This window comes from Candoia aspera, chromosome 2, assembly GCF_035149785.1.
Source record: "Candoia aspera isolate rCanAsp1 chromosome 2, rCanAsp1.hap2, whole genome shotgun sequence".
Taxonomy (NCBI): domain Eukaryota; kingdom Metazoa; phylum Chordata; class Lepidosauria; order Squamata; family Boidae; genus Candoia; species Candoia aspera.
In genome coordinates, this window is record NC_086154.1 from 211,899,425 (window position 1) to 211,916,178 (window position 16,754).

Genomic DNA, 16,754 nt, shown 5'->3' on the forward strand with positions numbered 1-16,754 from the left:
TAGATTTGTTTTCTTTTCCTTCTCAGCTTCTATTTTTAGTTTGTACTTTTAATTATTATAAAGTTTCCTTTTTTAAGATTAAATATGATTTTTTACAAAAATAAAGATATTTTAAAAATTGCGAATTGATTTAGAAAGAGCAAAGAGATCATGTTTGGAAGAAATGGAGAACTTTACAGATTGGCCTATCTCTAGTTTGTAACACTGAAATTCCTTCACTTCATTATTTGTGCAAATAAAGCAAAATGTTTTATAACAATCATATTTACATTATCTCTGCCAATAAACAACACCAGTTATTCTAGGCATACATCATTAGATGTGCATATTCTTCCACAGGCTATTCTTTGTGGAAGAACTTAAAACATCTGAACTGAACTGAACTGGACAGTGATTTCTATGGGAGAAATACTACAATATACAAAATACTTAGCTTTTTCTCATTTGGATCAATTGGATTGAAAAGAGCTTAACAATGCTATTGCCTTGTATTTTTATGCAAAAAATGGTTGAAACACAAGTATCTCCGCTTTCTTATTTCATATAAAGTATAACTGTATAAAAGCTGCAGGAGTAACTCCTTCCAAAACATTATTAAAATGACTGATCAGCTTTTTCAAACTAAGGTTGACTTCAAACAGCTACTATCTAACCATCCATGATTAAAACAAAACAAAAATCAAACCTATCAAAAATATACATACCCCCTATAAAAGAAGTATAATATAGATTCCCAAGCAGTTACTTTTTGTCTTCATGTCTGTTATTTGGTGGGCATTAATTTCCTTCTGGGAACAATTGGTCATGGAAGATAAACTGCAAGCACAGTCATGGATGACTGGATAACTATCCTTCCTAATGAAACAGAAGAAGAGTTTTGTGCAAGAAGAGAGAACAAATGACATATCTTATAAAAGGATATAAATTTATTCAAGCTTAGGGTATATCCAGACAAACACCTTTCATGCAACCTGCTACAGGTATTTGTACAAGGAGTTGATAATATATGCCACCCTCTGAATCTGATTTTTTTAAAGTAAACAAAAAAGTCTGTATGTCATTAAAACATGGCAGTTTTCAAAGCATTAACACCTTTTTTCCCCTTCTGGCTGTTCTTCATTAATACACAGAGACATATCTCATAAAATTATTACATTATATCAATGACTAACTACTTGGATTCTCAAGGTCTTCTCACCCTCCCTTTTTCCCTTCCTTTTTAACAAAATGGAACTCATTTGTTGCATTTGGAGACTGCATATGTACAATTATAGGATTTGCTGGAAGAAGGCCAAAGCTTACAACTCTGGAGAAAGAAATTATATATAAAGTGAAGGTCAACAATGAATTTAAATTAAGTGTGATCAGTACTGACCTGAATAAACCAGCACAAGGAAAATTCAAATATTTCTTAGGTATATATTCCAGACCCACTACTCTATTTCAGATAATGTTGTTTAACTCTTTGCAATAATTGATGAAATCATCCATTACATTCATCTATATCTTTTTTCACTTCTTCGTCAAGCACTTTTCCTGATGCGATCGGGGCACTGTTTAAGGCCAGGACTGTTTAGCTGCAGCCATTTTCCTGCTTAGAGAAATCCTAGTAGGCCTTTCTATCCCTCAAATTGCAGCATCTGAGTTTTGCATTTTCAAATGTTGTGTGTATCAAATGTTACAATACACACATAAGTTAGGTGACATGAAAGGTATAAGAAATATGAGGCCACTGTGAAATAAGCATAAAAGCAAACTGCTAAGAGGTATGCTGTCTCTTATTCAGGCTTCCCAAAGCTTTGACAAGGCTTAGTCATTAACAACTGAATTCCAATTAATGGACATCTGGTTACATTGCTCAACTTCAGTAAGAGTATAAAAGGGAAAAGTCTGATTTCAGCTAAATTTGAGTGCTTAGCTAACTAATCAACTAAGTAACTACTCAATAACAGATAGTACAGAAAACGCCAGTACTTCTCCAGGGAAAAGTTACCCTGGAAAGATTTCAAGGAAATTCCCAATGGTTGATATCAACATTAAAATTAAATATTGTTCATAATTGGCACATCTTTCTAAGCAATACTGAATGGCACAATAATGTTGGTGGACCCTTGTAGCTAGATAAAAGTTGGTGCCAAAGTTTCTCCTCCTGGGAAAAAAAAAGATGGAATCTTGACTGGGCCACCATATTGACTTGGGGGGGGGGGGGAGTATCTAAGGGTTTTCAAGGCAAAACAGTTACAAAACATACCCTTGCATGTAAGCTGTTTCCACTGTGCTGAAAAGCAAGCTTCAAAAACTAGCAACTAACCCTACTAGAATATTACTATAAGTATGGGAGAAGAATAGGGATTTTTGAGAAATTAAAAAAAAATACTCATCACAGGTGAACTGGCAAGCAGTTGTGATAATCTGATAATAGAGTTTTTGTTGATGTTGCTATGTATTATTATATCTTCTGAATATTCAGTACACTATATCTAGTACTTGGAAAAATATATTTTATTAATCAAGGAAGCAATAATTGAACAAATGTGGATGTTAGAGAATCAGAGATACCTACTGGATATATTTTTGTGAGGCAGTTGTAACTGAATCTTTCTGCCTTCTGCTGGCAATTTAATCATTCAGAATTTTTGCCATTCCAATTCTGAACCTGTGGAAGTCCGTAAAACATTTTTGTGTAATGATGGATCCAACAACAACCCAATGATGCAAAAGAATCACAATGTCATGAAAGCAAGCAAGATTAGACAGAGTCACACCAGTGCTAACATATGAAGAATAAACAGCTACAGGCACAGAGCAGCATTGATTGGCTTCTTTGATATTCTCAGAGATGTAATGCTTTACAGCATCCATATGGACACACCTAGCTAAATAATGGGACAAAAGAAAGAGATGGCCTGTATGATATGACAGATTTGCTGTGATAGACAGAGATTATGGTTATGATTTGTTTTTGTGTGGTTTAGCACACTGTGTGAAGCCATATGTAAGAGATAAAATTAAGAGATAAACCTAATGCTCATATTCAGCAAACTGAAGCCTCAACAGATGATAAGGCACATATCTGCCTCACCCCTGGTCAATCCACAGTTTTGGCAATACCTGGATGATTTTCATCAGACATTCTCCATCTGGTACCTTTTGCCTATACTGGATTCTTGACTGGGAACTAAGCTCCCAACTCATACGGAGGATACCAAATTGGGGTAATGTCAATAAATCCCTACACATGTACAAAACAGTAAGTAAAGTTTTTACTATATTGACTGAATGCATATAAGACATAAAAGTATAGAAGTCCAGGGTGGGTGAAATTATATAATCATGTCAGTTAGGTACGGCTACAAAACTACCAGTTGCTATTAGATATCAGCAAAGAGAGCTTTCTCAATTACTTTGCTGCTGTGGCCATCTGGAATTTTGCATCCTGGATAGTCCTAAATTATTGATCAAGCTCCAAAACTGAGCAGGCCTTTGAATCATGAACTTCCCTATTCAAACCAAATTATTACACTATAAAACAAAGCAGGGGATCATATAATAGAAATGATACAGGTCAGGACTGCATGATTTAAATCATAATTCAATAAAATAATCTGCATTGATATATTGTCTTGATTACTTGAGAATAATTATATTTCTTTGGTTCAAACTGAACATCACAAACAGATTAGAGTAGTCACCTTTTTTGCTATACTATGAAACAAATTACTGAGTTCAGATGGAAACCATTCAAATTTTCTTAAGGAACTCAGATGTGAAAATGCCCAGAAATATGTAACATTTTCTAAAAGAGTGTTCTTAGACAAAGGACTGGAAACATCCCCCCCCCTTTTTTTTTTACAGTAAAACATCAAGAAGGATTCAGGAAATTAGCAGATATTGTTCTTGATTAGGTTTACATCAGTTCTGGATAGATTTGTGGGAAGCAGTCATGTGCTATTTGTAAAAGAGCCCAGATGAACCATTGACCATATTGCAGTTCTTGCTTTCCTTAAATCCAGAGGCAGGAAATTCAAGAACCTCAGTGTCACAACTGGTTCAGCCTCATGATAAGGATTCCAAGTCCAAGTTGGATGGGACAAAACCCATCAAGCCTTAGAAAGCCTATGTTTTGTCAGTTCAGACCCAAAGATAAAGCATGTTTCTGATGTCCTCTTTGAAAGGGCTTACATGAAAAGTTCTGCTCATAAGGAGATTTTTTTTTCTGAAGTCTACGAATAAACAAAAAATATGTTACAACTGGATATGGATATAATCCCAATGATTCTAGTTTTATAAGACCTTGATTCTGAGCCTCATTATTTCCATTATGCTGGAAATAACATCTTATTAGGTTCTGAGAATACTTCTACATTTACCCTTGATGTTGATTAACTGTCTCTTAACTCTTGGACTGACATTGGATTTTGCTTTTGGAATTGCTTGCTGTTTACTTCTTGCTTGAACCTTGGACTGGCTGCCAACTCTGTTGTAACTTGCTGACTATGATAATTCAGACCAGGTTACTAATTTGCTAGTCATCTATACCCTTGCCAGGACAAAAGCATTATTAAAGATAAAATGACTAACACTATAGAATGACAAATCTTGCTGGAAAATCAGCATGGTTTCTGATTTTGCAGAGCTAAGTGAATATCAGCAAGCCTATGGATCTAATAAACACTGCGATGCTACCCAGAGGCATTTTGGAGTTGGGTGGTCTAGAAATCTGACAGACAGACAGACAGACAGACAGACAGACAGACAGAGATAATATCTAATTCAATGGAGAGAAGAAATGAGGGAGTCTTCCAATAATTTGTATTGAGGCTGGAGATACAAAAGATTTCTGCCAGTGCACTTCATCCTAAGTAGGTCTATTATAGCACAAACACTAGCTACAAGCAAACTTTGGCTAGTATTTGCGTTTCCATATAAAAAAGCATGAAGGAGAGCCAGGAGAGAGAGAGTACACTTCTTTTTTTTTGGTCCAGGGAAATTTTTCATTTTTGTTTCCTTCCCTGCAAAGTCCCTGCAGCACAAGGCTCTTTGCAGAGAAGCTTCTTCTCTGATAATACTTCCTAGACTGCCCAGTGACACCAGTGGTTATTCCCAAGGGTACTGTAGGAAAATTTTCTTTGCAAAGAACATCCTCTACCCTCTAACCTACCCGACAACTTTTTCCCATTAGACTGGAAATCTGTCAGAACTGATCCTTGTCTGCTCATCCCAAATTGGGATCACTGCTTTAAACTTGTTTATAAATTATTTGGAATCAAGGGTGAATACTGAAGAGGTCATGTTTGCTGATGATGCTAACTTATCTAGAAAACTTAACACAAAAATAGAATAGCAAATCGCTCCAAGAGAATCTGTCCAAACAAGGGGACTGAACATGAAAATGGCAAATGCAGTTCAATGAAACAAAGTGTAAGATAATTTATATTGGGCCAAAAAAATCTTAACTTCTCAGATATAGGTTATGGTGGTTAGCTTCTTGAAAACTTTGATCTAGTGTACTGATCTACAATAAAAAAAGGTACAATAAATAAAACTATGCTGAGGTTCATCAGGTAAAAAAAAAAAACCCTAAAGCTGTCTTTATAAAATCTATGCTATGATCATACTTGGAATGCTATGTGCAGTTATGACCATTGCACAAAAAATGGAGAAGATGCAGGGATGGAACTGAAAAATAATCATAGGACTATTTCCCTCTTATAATAATAGAATGAGGGGTTATTCAGTTACACTAAATAGTGAGAGGTACAAGACAAACCTTCAGCAAAGGATTGTTACCTTGTCATGGTGCTGGAGCTTGAGCACCTCAATGATGCCATGAGCTAAACCGTGAAGGGCCACCCAAGACGGGAAGGTCATGACAGAGAGGTCAGACTAAATGCGATCCCTGGGGAAGGTGATGGTTGGGAGAAAAGAGAAAAAAGGGGATGTGAATTCTTGAAAAATCAAGAGGACAGGGAGCCCCTGTATTCCTCTCCTAGTAGAATCCATTTAACTTAAAAAAAAAGTGGCTTGCCCTTCCCATCAGTGTCCCCACAAATCTTTACTTAATATGTGGTTAATGCTTGTGCAAGAGAGAAAAAGGGAGTATCTTATTTTTTACAAGGAATAATCTCACAAAAGCAGGGGAAAAGAAGCAGCTCAACTTTATTATACATTACTTCCAATATCAGAGGCAGTATACCTATCCTCTGAACATCATTTGTTTTTGAAAATTACTGGGAGGATATTATGGCCCTCATGACCTGCTTGTGGACTTCTGCTTGGTCACTATGGAAATTAAATGCTGAATTGCAGGCCATTGTCCTTATGTTCCAAGTTGAACATAATGATGAAAAATGTATTGAATGGCAACCAATCTGCTGTAATTGGCCTTGAGTCCATCTCCAAAGTAAAATGTTTTTCACACCCAATTTCTCCTCCACATGAAATATGGCATAAAGTTATTATCCCGGTTCTTGAGTCAACTAACAGTAATTAAACCTTTAAATATCTCAGATTTTTTTCTAGAATACTTGTATGAACAAACCTCTAAGGTAGATAAGGAATCATGTATTTAACATGAATCTAAAAAATAGCACTTACACGAGATAGAACTATAGGTTACCATACAAAAGACAAGGAGTTTGTAGAGCATTTTGCTGGACAATTAAAGTTTTCCTCCAAAATCTTTTTAAAAAGAAAAGACAGGAGCCAATCTGTTTCCAATTCTCTTCTAAATTTTGTTATATGCATTTAAAATAGTTTCTCCATAAGTGATGTCTGGCTCAGAAGTAAGCAAGTTGCACTGGCGTCATGATTTATAGAGAAGAGTCACTGAAATGAATGGTGACACTTCAGAGATCTGACATCATGTATATGGTTAAAATACTAATAAATCCATTGATATCTAGCTTAGATTTCATAAAAAATATATATACTCTACAGCATACTAGTTCTGGTTTCTCTTTTATTCTCTAGAAGCCTCAACACTCTTGTGTTTGATGGATACCTGTCAACTGCAGGCTGATTAGATTCTTGTTCACTTTAGGAGCAAGAGCAGGGAGCACAAACTAACAGCAGGGCAATGGCATCCCGCTCACCAGTTACTCTATGCAAGCATAACATGCAACAGGAAAAACCAATTACATCTGAGGGTTTTGCTCAATGAAACATTGAGAATTGTCAACAATGGTTATTTCTGAGGACTATTTCTTCATTGCAGAGTTCAGCAAAGAATGCTAGCATTTCCTGTGGAAACTTTTTTTGGCTAGGAATATCCCACCAATTTTCCTCTTTTTATGTTTTTAAAAACAAAAATAGATACAACATGGCATTCTGACAATAACCACAATGAAATGTTTGCACCATTCACCACCTTGCTGACTTCTTTCAGAAAGCATCAGGAGACAAGCAAACGGAGTGGGGGGCGGGGGGGAGGAATACATATCAGCAGAGGCAGCCAGAACCGAGAGAGCCTCTTAACCTTCCATAAAAGTGGCTTGCAAATCTCCGAATCAAATCATAAATGGGACTTTCAGCTCTGCTTTTTTAAAAAAATCCTTATTGATCTCGCTCGCGTTTCTCTCTCTCTCTCTCCATTTCTCAACGTCAGTACGCTACTGCTTTCTGGATATTTGATACACACGCAGTCAAAGTAGTGCTGTTTAAGAACCTTTTCTTTTCGCGTGGGTAAGATGTGATCTTTCCGTTCGCTATAGTCAGATATAGGAACATCTCTCACTCTCTCTCGGGCGCACACACATTGAAGAGGTATCCCTGCTACAGAGAGTGTCTGTCCCATTTTGCTACCCAGAGCCGCCTGCTTGGCAGGAAACTGCTCCTTGAACAGAAAGCTTGAGGGACAGAAAAAAGGTACAAAAGAGGAAGCAAAACAGTGCAGAAACGCGAGCAACAAGAGGGACCGGCGGCCGCTGGGAGGTGTTGCTGCCGGCGTGTGTCTCCCGTTCCGGAGCCCCGCAGCTGCGGCGTTACTATAGAGACACCACCGCCAAACCTTCTCTCGTTAGGGCAACCCTCCCGCAGCCCGCGAGAGGGGTAGCGAGTCCCAGCCGAGCTCGGCGCCTTCTCTGCCTCGTCCCCGCAAAATCCAGGCAGCAGAAAGCGAGGAGAGTCCCCGCAGCAAACTTGTGGCAGCCGCCCGAGCTCCCTCCCTCGCCTGGGGTCTCTGGTCTTCCCTCAGGTGGAACTTGCACTCACCCCGCCAAGGCTCTCGGCTCCTCCGCCACCTCCAGGGACTCCTCGCCGCGGCTCGACAAGCTCCGGCTTCCTGCCGCTGCCGCTGCCGCCTGGCTCCAGCAGAACGCGGCCCGGGAGGGCTTGGGGACGCGAGCGCCGGCTTCTAGGCTGCTTGCGTCACAATAAAGCTGAGGCCATTCCCCACGCCGGGAATTCGGGGGGCTGCCGAAGAGGGAGGGGGCTGCCACGTGACTTCAAAGGGAGGCCCTGAGGGAGAAGGAGGAAGAGCAGGCGGAGAGGTGACGGCGGTGCTGGTCAAGTGAAGGCTCTCGCTCCTGCTCCTCTCAGAGCTGAGGCTGAACGTCTGGAGCTTCCCCACCCACCTAGCTCTTGATGCTGAAATAGCCCCTTCAAGCCCCCTCCTCCGGCCGCTCCTCACCGACCACGCGTTCCCGACTCCCCTACTCAATCGCCTCATTCTCACTTCTTTTCGCTCTTCTCCCTCCTCCCCCACCCTGCCGCTCATTTTTTCCCCTCGTCACCGGTTCTGTGGTGCCTCTGATCTCTCCTCTCCTTTCCCCTTCTACCTTTCCTTTCCTTTCCTTTCCTTTGACGGGCATTCCTTTGCTTTCCAGCCTTCCTCGCTGTAATCTCCTGGCTTCATTTCTCGCCCATCCGCAGTTCTCCCTGACACATTTTGCCCCTGCTCCCGTCTGACAGCTTAGGTCCTTTTTGTTCATCTGTGCTTCTCTTCCTCATCCTCTCGGACTTTATTCCTGCTTGTGTCTGTATGTGTATGTGTGCGTATGTACAAATACATACTTTCTGAGGACATTTTTCTTGCTGCTTTTGTCCTCTTCAAAATACTCTCTTGCTTTTCAAAGCTGCTTCTTTCTTCACCTATCCTGAACAATGGTAGCCCCAGAAAGAGAGAAGCTGGCTTCCAGCACCTCTGAGGCTTTGAGATCCTAAAGGGTTAATAAACTTCTGTACAGAGCAAATGAGTTTTCTGTGCCAAATCAGATGATAAATAAAAGGAGTTTATTTCCAGTGGCAATTAAGAGTACATGAGAATGACACTGCTTTGTTTGCTTCTAAATAAATACTGACTCTTTTGTTTATTTAGCATGGTTTATCTGAAACATCTCTTATTGCTTTAATGAAGTCATTTAAGGTGAGGATGGACAGAATAAATATATGCAGATAACTTACCTCTCCTCCCCATTATAGTTAATAATAAACTAACTTTGGGGTTCATGGTCAGACAGAAAGCTTGGAAGTGATCCTGGTAAATGTGCTGTACTTTATTGTGTAAATGCTTGATATTAAGACCCATGTGATATGAACAGATGATTGACCAGAAAAAACTCCCTGAAGAAAGACTGAGGGAAGGGGTAGTAGAAGAATGGGAGACAATGGATGACAAGATGGATCAAAGAGATTATAGGGCTGTCCTTGGAAAAGCTACAGATTTTTGCCAGACGTTTTGAGATGGTCAGCATTTAGTCACCAGGAGTTAGCTTGTGCCAGACCTGTTGCAAACTAACTACTAGAGCAAAAGTTGGCGGGGGACCCACTTTTTTGTTTTAACTATAGTGTGGGGGAGTTCAGTCCTAAGCAAAGCCCAGTTGGTGGGAAGAAAGAATAAAATGTAGATCATGGGAATGGCAATTGTGTCCCCCTAATACTGCTGAGCAATCCAGCAGCCCCAGCCAAAATGATCAAGGGTGAAGGAAGCTAAGAGCTGTCATTCAGGAGTATCTCATAGGGCTGGTTGTCCATCCCAGATAAGATCATGTTGAAGAAGTTACTAACACTTATTTTGCTGTTGTCTGTATGTTGTTTCCAGATAGTGTAAGATTCTGTAAAATGTGTGGAATCAATGAGAAACAGATCATCTGATAGTCTGAAAGAAAAAGAGGATGCACACCCACACACCCACATCCACACATACCAACAGGACTTATAGATGAACACAAAAACAAAAAAAGCAAGACGCGTATGTTATTCCATGCATCAGTTCCTGTGTTCCTTAGCTCTAGGAGACTTTTCCTATGCAGGGATAGGAGGAATCAGTAGGCAAGAGAAATAGGCAGTTCATTATCAGGGGAGCTTAAATTCTCATGAAGGGGTTAGGGCTCCAATGCTGTTGACATTAGATGTGGAATAAAAAGTGAGTAAAGTCTCTGAGCACTATGCATATTAAGTATGCTATGCATGCTAGGTATTAGGGAACCTAAACTAGTCTAAAGATTATACTTTGTCAGTTCCCTCTGATATAAAGTATATCCTATACATGCATACTATATTGTACTGTCCATTAATGAGACAATAGGAAATGTAAGTAATTTTCCTCTTCTTGGTTCCATTTGTTTTTCAAAGAAAATAATCCATCCCCTTCACAAAACAGAAGAAAAACAGGCGATAAAAGGATGAGAGAATTCTTATGAGTTTACTTTGGATTAATAAATTACACTGGGGCACTTTGGAAAAGTAATGAATTTTGAAAAAGGATAAAACATAAAAACAATCCATATAGTAAAGCGTCATCATCCCTCTCACCACAGTGTAAAATAATCCCCCTCCAATATAAAAACATTGATATTCTAGAGGTGACGGACTCGTCCCTGGGGGAGCTGGGGGTGTTGACGACCGACAGGAAGCTCTGGCGTGGGCTGGTCCATGAAGTCACGAAGAGTCGGAAGCGACTAAACGAATAAACAACAAAATATAAAAACATAAAAGAAGAAACAGCAACAGCCCAGGCACTGTTACTCTTCAAAAACCCACTCAAATAAAGATTTTCACAGCCTTGCAAATGTCAGTAACAAAAGGCACAGGTGTACTCTTGCAGGTAAGCTGTTCAGAAGTGTTGGGGCTACCACAGAGGTCTGCATTTTGAGTGGGTGGAATGTAAGAGTAGGCTCTCTTTAGATGACCTGACAAGATAGGCATAATCATTTTGGAGGAGGTAGTCCTAATATGACCCTATTTAGAGTAGATTTGTTGAAATCAATGGGATTTGTCATTCAGTTCAATCTCATTGATTTCAATAGATCCTAAGTGTAATTTTATCTAGATTTCACCATCATTATTTTATACTTCTTTGTAAACAAGCCCTCAGCTACTCTAGCCATCTACCAAATTAGAAAGGAAATTATTTTATCAAACCAAAAAGAACATTCAACTAATAAGAAAAATAAGTGAAATACAAAAACAAATTAAATCTTCTTTAAAATCTAATTAAAGAATAAGAATTTTTAAAATGGAACTATTTGAAAAGCTCAGCTGGAATTACATCTTGAAATTGTTCTTTTAAAACCCAGAGAGAACAGAGTTCCAAAACAATTTTATTGTGCAGTTTGGGAACAACATATGACAGGGTGCTAAGAATAGGCTAATATAGTGAAATCTTTCAAAATCTTTTTGAAATTCATTGAAATTGTTTAAAAGCTGAGTTTTCAGATTTAAAACCATAGATATAGAAATCTTATCTTGGTCCTATAGCATTAGCATCAGAACCTATAATATAGATATGTTTGCACAACTTTCTTTTGAGCATTATCACAGGTGAAACCCAACAGACCCAACCCAATACTTGGTTGAGAAAAACTGTGCAAATAAGGATCTTGCAAAGCTCAATTTGAGGAATTAATTCTAGAAATACAAGAGCATAACCTAGCCCTAGAACATATGAATTAATAATAGAAAGCATGATTATTTTCATTGCATGCCAAATGTTTTACTTCAAAAACCATAACTAAACTCATATGCAGAGCTATAATACTATGGGGGCATGCTTAACCCTAAATATTTCTAACTATAGAAATTAAAAATTGGGCTTTTTAAAATTGAGTATTTTCAGATGGACATGCAATATATAATTCTGGATCAGCAATGCCTATTTTGGGGTGTATTATACTATCTAAGATGAATAACTGTAAGTCATACCATCTAGACTTGTACCCTCCCTTTGTATTAGATATGCAAATGCAAACATATTGACCAGTATTAGGTGAATATGATATAATCATAAAAATAATCATTACTTTCTACCTCTAATGATTCTCCCACCAGCTGATTATGCTGAAAATGTTTGGCCAGAGTGTTTCTAATAGGCATATTGATATGTATTTGTCTCCCCTGCCTCCACCCAATATACAAACTATCTTTTTACTGCATCTATTGTTTTCGTCCACTGAATCCAATAAAATAGTAAACAAGAACCTGTAGAAAAATAACTCTTTACAGAACCTGTATACATAATTATTGCAAAATAAATGAAAAAGGGGGAAAGAAAATATGGAAAACATATGGGCCCTCACCGCTTTTCCAGTCAGCTGGCACAGAACATGATATCTGAAACCAATATAGAAGATGCACTAAAATACAAAGGATATCTACTACATGCAAACACTGACAACAAAATTCAAGTCAAGTCAAGTCAAGTGAATTGATTTAGGTTCTGCCTGAATCCAAACAACCCTGGGCAGATCACAGTATAACAAAGAAAATAAATGCAATACAATTCAAAACCATAACCAGCCCTTCTCCCCCACATCAAAAAAATAAGTAAAAGCAGATAAAAAAACAAGATGGCAAATCCAGCCAAAAATGGAATTCACAAGAGTCTCCAGCCACCTTAGCCAAAGGCCTGGGGAGAGAGTCAGGTCTTCAATCCTTCTGGAATGCTATCAGGGTGGGAGTCATCTGGATTACAAGGGGAACTTTATTCCAGAGGGCAAGCACCATGACAGAGAAGGTGCACTTCCTGAGTCCCAAAAGATGACACTTTTTAACTGAAGGGACCTGAAGTACACCCACTCTGTCAGTTCATATCAATCAGAAGGACACCATAGGGAATAGTCACTCAAATAACCAGGCCCTCTGCCAAATACAGCTTTATAGGTCATAACCAGCACTTTGAATCTTACCTGGAAGGAGACTGGCAGCCAGTCAGCCTTTGCAAAGCATAGGTATCACATGTGCATACCAAGGCATGCCATCACTGCCTGCACCACTATATTCTGGACCAGTGAAGTTTCTGAGTCTTTTCAAGGGCAGCCCCACATACAGCACATTGCAGTAGTCAAATAGTCAAGCCCTGAGGTGACTAGGGCATGAGTGAGTATCGGAAGGGCAATCTAATCCAGGAAAGGGCACAACTGGTGCACCAAATGAAGCTGTGTAAAGGCCTTCTTGGCCACATCTGCCTCCTGCTCATGAAGAATACCCTAAGATTGCATACCACCCTTGAATGGGGAAGTGCAACCCCACCCAAGGTCAAAGTTGGAATCTCCTAGGATCTGGGTCCCCTAACAACCACAGCCACTCAGTTCTGGTGGGATTATGCTAAAGACAGTTCCTCACCATCCAGGCCCACACACCCTCTGGGCAATGGGACAGGACTTTGGCAGCTTCATTCAGTCTGGAGTCAAAATATATAATTGGATATAATCAGCATACCAATGCAAATCCCAAACCAGCAGATGACCACACCCAGCAATTTCATGTAGATGTTGAATAGGGGGGTAGAGATTATTAAATTCTGAGGCACCCCACAAGGAGGGGCCTAGGGAGTGACCTCTCCACCCCTTACCAACACCGACTGGAACTGGCCCCAGAGGAAGAAAGAACCACTGCAGAATGGTGCCCTGAAGTCCCAATCCCCAGAGCCTATCCAGAAGGATATCATGGTCAACAATATTGAAAGCCATCAAGAAATCAAGAAGCACAAGGATGAATGTACCACCTCCATCCTGGCTTTGCTAGAAGTCATCAACAAGCAAAGGGAAGGCTGGAGATGGGATGAGAGTTATCTAGGACCGTTAGCTCCAAAAATGGCCTCTTGAGAAGGGGGCATACCACCACCTCTTTCAAGGACAGAGCTACTACCCCTCACTCAAAGAGGCTGACATCACAGCATGGACTGCCTTTATGCCCCCGGAGGGACCTGGGTCCAACAAACAAGTGGCCAAGCTCATAGTGTGGAGAATCCTGTCTATTGCCTCAGGAATTACTGGTTGGAACTCATCCCAGATCATACCACATGTCCTAACAGCCAGGAACCACACTGAGACAAGGAACAGGTCTCTAGTGTTTTATTACTGCTACATAACAGAAATCCTAACAAACTGAAGAAGCGTGGGAAAAACCCAGACATATAAACCCCAAAGGTTAAGGCGGGCCCGATCTGTGTCTCTTGGAATGGCTACCTAATTCCTCAGTGCTATGCATGCGCTTTACAGCCTGGATGGGAGCCCCCTGCTCGCCATCCTTACTCATGACACCACATGACTGCACACCAGGCACATTGGGTGGACTACCCAGTGAGTCCAACTTGGAGTGGATCTGAGTGATTTTATCTGCTAGGTAGCCAGAATATTTCTCACAGTGGCCCTGCAGATGGTTCTATGGCCCATCCCTGCCCAGTAGGGATTGAGTCACCTGAAATAGGGCCATTCAGTGAACACAATAAGGGCAATGAAATATTGATGTTTTGCCACCCTTATTGCCATGAGGTAATCCCTAATATGGGCCCTTAACTGTATTCAATCAGACTCACTCCAAGGCTTTCTCCAGACTTGCTCCAGGCATCTCTTCTTGCACTTCATCTTGCAGAACTCCTCAGTAAAGCAAAGTATGCCCCATGATCAGAGCACAGAGAGAGGCCACATATGGGTGATGCAGCCCAGCCCATTTCTGGCAGATACTAGGGCCTCAGCCAAAACACCCACTAAATGCTTGGGGCAAAACCCAAGCTGCCTCTGAAACTCCACTAGGTCCATCAGTCACCTGGGGTGGGCTGATTGAAGAGGTCCTGTCTCCACATGGAAGAGGGTGACACTAGTGAGCCAGAAGGCAATCAGAGAGTAAATTGTCCATGGCATTGTGCTGATGTTAATGTCCTCCACTATCAGATTACATTCCACCAATGAAGAGTAAGATGGATTTTTATTTTTTTAAAACTGCCACACCATTCAAATCTTATAAGACATTCAGGAAGTGAAAAGAAAAAAAAATGCTTTAAAATCAAATTAAATGGAACCAACAATACCTCTAGATGAAATTACTCAGCTCAGGAAGAACAGTAATAAAGTTTGATCATGCCATAGGACAGTTATGGGTAACATGAGGCTGGAGGGCTTCATCTGGCCCATGAATCTCTTTTTTGCAACCCCTGAAACTGCTTCTGACCATAGTTGGTGAAAATCAGTGATATTTTTCCTGCTACTCTGAAATGGGAAGTACTCAAAACTGTTTTTGTAAGTGGTAAAATAGGCTGTCATAATTACAAATAGAAAGAAACCCCAGCTTCCCTCCGGTCCAAGAACTCCGTTCCAAAATATCCTGGTCTCAGTTACTTTATATAACCAACACACCCACTACAGCCTCCACCACCCAAAAAATGTTAAGTATGACTCCCAGCAATTAAAAGGTAGTCCATTACTTCTATAGGGGGTTTGAAACAAAATCAATTTTTCACAGCATGAATACATGGCTATGATAATCTATAATCTCCAAGAATTGGTTGGATAACAGGTAACATATATAGTGCAAGTAGAAGTGCAATATAAATTATTAAACATATGTAATTTTTATTTTTTTAAAAATGGGAACCAACAGTGAAGATTCGCTGTATCCCAGAGGTCTCATTTGTAACTTTGTCATAGGCATCAGGCTGGCAGAGTCATAGAAACAAATGCTCAACAAGAAGATATGTGGTCTACTTCAGCAAGGCAAATTGTAAGAATATTGTAAGAATATTCTTGCATTATAGTAAATATTATAAAACATGAATTACCCTGCTGTAAGCATTAAACTAAAAATACTTGAAAATGCCCAATAGAATTCATACACATCTGTTTAAAATAAAGCCATGTTTCTTGGCTTTGTTAAAACCTTGGAAAGCCTACATCTTGCTTCCTTCCAGAAGATACAGATGGAATTGGTGGCACCATTCAAATAGAGAAAGCACACTTCCATTAACCTAATTGTAACTCCCTTTGTTAGAGGACCATATTTGTACAGCACCGAGAATTACCAAAAATTAGAAAGCATTACTTTGTGTCCAAAATTTATCCATATGTATTGTATGCTGTCAAATGTAAGCCAAGTGGTTATTGTGCTTACATCTTGCACTCTTTGGTTTGTAGTAAGAAAAATTTCATAGTGGAGTTAGTTTAGTAACTGATATCATTTCAGACTAAAATCATATGGAAATGGGAAAAATATTGCGTTAATAAGTGTTTTAGCTGGCTTGAATGGGCTTCTAAAATGTATTAAACTATGTTCTCATGACTTATATTTTAATTACACTCTCTGTTTTAACATGTTTTCCTATTCAGAGGCCAGATTTTTTTTCCATATGTCTCATGCTTTTTCCAATGCTTTCTTAATTTTTTTGTTGTATAAGTGTTCTTTGTTCTTTTTTATATTTTAAAACAAAAATCAGATATTCTGATGAGCAAATGCTGCTGAAATTCTATACCATGGGATATGAGCTAATATTAATATTATGCATAGTTTTGATCTGGCAATACAAGTAGATGAACTGTCTGCTG

At 39.4% G+C, this 16,754-nt stretch overlaps 1 protein-coding gene across 3 annotated transcripts in view; it reads right to left on the reverse strand.

The window, feature by feature from the left end:
- SNCAIP (synuclein alpha interacting protein) overlaps positions 1-9,105 on the reverse strand; it is a 115,990-nt gene extending 106,885 nt beyond the window's left edge. For all 3 annotated transcript variants that reach the window (XM_063295288.1, XM_063295287.1, XM_063295286.1), the window contains exons 1-2: positions 9,013-9,105; positions 8,212-8,457 (exon numbers count right to left, since the gene is read on the reverse strand). The gene's annotated coding sequence lies outside the window, so the exon portion shown is untranslated. The remainder of the gene's footprint in view (positions 1-8,211; positions 8,458-9,012) is intronic.
- Between the last annotated feature and the right edge of the window lie 7,649 nt (positions 9,106-16,754).